The sequence below is a fragment of the Callithrix jacchus genome, chromosome 10 (assembly GCF_049354715.1).
Source record: "Callithrix jacchus isolate 240 chromosome 10, calJac240_pri, whole genome shotgun sequence".
NCBI lineage: Eukaryota > Metazoa > Chordata > Mammalia > Primates > Cebidae > Callithrix > Callithrix jacchus.
Window position 1 is genome coordinate 62,505,389 of NC_133511.1, and position 3,804 is coordinate 62,509,192.

Here is a 3,804-nt window from a genome sequence, read left to right on the forward strand (position 1 = left end):
TAATGGACTGGAAATATCCACAGTAAACTCATGATAGTGGTTGTCCCCAGGAAAGAAGGGAAAGTGAACTTTATTATGTCTGTGGTGTCTTATTTCCTTTAAAATAAAAGAGGAGGGGGCTGAAAAATATGACAATATTAAAAGTTGTTAAATCTTAGTAGTTGAATATGAATATTTGTTGTATTGTTCTTTGTAATTTTTTGTATCTTAAATTTCCTTCAAAACAAAACAAAACAAAAAAATAGGGTTGGATGCAGTAGCTCATGCCTGTAATCCCAGCACTTTGAGAGGTTAAGGTGGGCAGATCACTTGAGGTCAGGAGTTCAAGACTAGCCTGGCCAACAGGGCAAAACCCCATCTCTACTAAAAATACAAAAAATTAGCAGGGCATGGTGGTGCACACCTGTAATCCCAGAAACTCAGGAGGCTGAGGCAGGATAATTTCTTGAACCAGGGAGGCAGAAGTTGTGGTCAGCTGAGATCATGCCACTGCACTCAAACCTGGGTAACAGAATGAGCCTCTGTCTCAAAAACAAACAGACAAAAAACAGGCCCCAGAAGATTGTGGGGGATTATGTGGTGAGGAGTGGGAGTGGTGGGCTAAGTTTCCATTATAGAGCCTCTTACTTGGAGTTAGATTTTTTTTTAATAGAAGCTCAGCCTTTAAATATTCATTGAATACACAAGTATTTCATCATGTTTTAACAAAATCTGTAAACTTCAAGTGTTTGCCTAATAGTTTATCTCGTATTCAGAATTTACATATAGCTCCTGAGGAACATTTTTTGTTGTTTTCATTCTTTTGATAAAATTTTAAAAGAAACACTGGTTAAAAAAACAAAAACGAAAAAGTTTGTGCAAAAAAAGGTGTTTCATGCCACACTATTTTCAGAGGACCGATTTCCAGATGTGTAATTACTGAGATAAAGGGGGTATACTTTTGAAACATTTGCTGCCTTTCAAGAAAGGTCTAATATACACTCCAGAAAAATTTTAATTGGGGCTGGGCGAGGTGGCTCATACCTGTAATCCCAGCACTTTGGGAGGCCAAGGCAGGAGGATCCCTTGAGCCCAGGAGCTCCAGACCAGCCTGGGCAACATAGAGAGATCTTGTCTCTACAAAAAATTAAAAATTAGCCAGCATGATCACACCACTGCACTCCAGTCTGGGTGACAAAGCGAGACCCCACTCAGACAAAAAAAAAAAAAGCAGGTTGGGCTTGGTGGCTCATGCCTGTAATTCCAGCACTCCAACCTGGGATTTTGGCACTTTGGAAGGCCGAGGAGGGTGGATCATGAAGTCAGGAAATTGAGACAATCGTGGCCAACATGGTGACACTCCATCTCTACTGAAATACAAAAAAAATTAGCCGGGTATGGTGGTACGTGCCTGTAGTCCCAGCTACTCGGGAGGCTGAGGCAGGGGAATCTCTTGAAACCAGGAGGCGAAGGTTGCAGTAAACTGAGATTGTGCCACTGCACTCCAGCCTGGTGACAGAGCGAGATTCCATCTTAAAAAAAAAAGAAAAATTCCTTTTTTTTTTTAAGACAGGGTTTCACTATATTGGTCAGGCTGGTCTCGAACTTCTGACCTCAGGTGATCCACCCACCTCAGCCTCCCAAAGTGTTGGGATTACAGGCGTGAGCCACCGCGCCCAGCAAAAAAGCAAAATTCTCACAGAAATACTGTCAGGTAGTGTTAAAAGGTCCATTCTTTATGTAATCACTCTTAGCTGGTATTTAATTCTTCCACTTAGGAAATCAATATCTTTGATGTATATACTTTTGCATAAACCTCTGGTTAAATCAGCATTCGTCTGGATAAAATGTTGATCCTATTAATGAATAGACATAACAGGAAGACTTTTATTTTATTTTATTTTATTTTATTTTATTTTTGAGACAGTCTTATTCTGTCACCAGTCACCAGGCTGGAGTGCAGTGGCCTAATCTCAGCTCACTGCAACCTCCGCCTCCTGGGTTTAAGCAATTCTCCTATCTCAGCCTCCTGAGTAGCTGGACTACAGGCATGCACCACCAGGCCCAGCTAATTTTTGTATTTTAGTAGAGATGGGGTTTCACCATGTTGGCAAGGATGGTCTTGATCTCTTGACCTCGTGATCCGCCTGCCTCGGGCTCCCAAAGTGCTGGGATTACAGGGGTGAGCCTGTAAAAGACATTTTAGCTCAACATCAGGAAGGGCTGTTCAATCTGCTATATTAGAGATGGATGAGCAGAGTCTGAAAAATTAACAGAATTATAAATTCCTTCTTTCATTATTCAACCCCCCCTTTTTTTTTCTTTTGAGATAAAATTTTGCTCTTGTTGTCCAGGCTGGAGTGCAATGGTGTGATCTCTGCTCACTGCAACCTCCGCCTCCCAGGTTCAAGCAATTCTTCTGGTGTCATCTTCCTGAGAGTTAAGCACACTCTGAATGAAGAAACACTCCGCAGAACAGGCTTTGTGTGAGCAACATGGCTGAATATTCACCTGGGTGTGGGTGGGCTGAGTCGGAAAAGAGAGTCAGGGGAGGGCGGTGGGATAGGAGTTGGTTTTATAGATTTGGGGTATGCAGTGGAAAGTTACAGAAGTTACAGTTCACAGAGGTTTTTGGAAGCAGGGGTGGGGGGGTCACCAGGGGTAGGGGGGTGTCACCAGGGATGGGGGTATCAAAAGGTCCAGAATCCAGTGTCACAAGGTTGGCTTATCAGTTAAGCCAGAACAATGGTAGAATGTCACAAGGTCAGTTAATCGGGCACTGCAGGAGCTACCTATTCTTTTTCTATTGTTGCAGGGAGGAGGGGGGAGTGTCACGAGGTCCAAGGTCCAGCGTCACGAGATTGGCTTATCAGTTAAGGCAGGAATGGTTGAGGCAAGAACAATGGCAGAACTAGCCATTCTTTCTTCTTCAGACTTTCCGGCTCCAGGAGGCCATCCAGAGGTGTACTAGGGGGTCACGGGGGTTGCCATGGCTCAACGAGGGTATAGCCTATGGTGCCGCCAGTTCAAAGAACCTTGCACCAAGTAGTCGACTCTTCTGCCTCAGCCTTCAGAGTAGCTGCGATTACAGGCATGCGCTACTACGCCCGGCTAAGTTTTTGTATTTTTCATAGAGACGGGATTTCATTATGTTGGCTAAGCTGGTCTTGGAACTCCTGACCTTCAGGTGATCCATCCACCTCGGCCTCCCAAAGTGCTGGGATTACAGGGGTGAGCAGCCGCGCCCGGCCTCATTACTAAAACCTTTAGGGAACACCTCCCTCAACCATGTGCAAGGACCTGAAGACTCAGAGGTGAAACATTCTAGGATGCTATCTCCGAATCTGAATGTCAAGAATAGGCTAAAATGATCCAGTCCTGGGCGTCTCTAAATTCGTTACTGACCGGACCTTAATTTTAGGCTTTGGAGGGTGTGTCTGTGCGAATGAACGACTGAATACTCAGAAAATGAAAACTAGCTTTTATGGAACTTCAATTAATTACGTTTCTCAAAACTATGCATCATGCCCATTTCTGGATGTTGGATGAAAAGATAAATCTATGCACAAAGGGCAGGGGAGGGATAGGCAATTCTGGGTGGGAAAGTTCTCCGAAAAGAAAATCAGTGTCTCATAGTCTTCGCCCACTTTGGCTAGTCTGGGGTACTCCTCGACTCCGCGTTACCAGGCCCGCGAAGCCCACTCCCACAGACGAATTCGCGCGGGCGGGCGAATTAAGTGACATCTAGTAGCGCGGAACTTTGCATGCCAGGTTCCGGCGGCAGCACACGCGGGGAAGCGTTTGGGCACTGCACCGCGCTGCGCC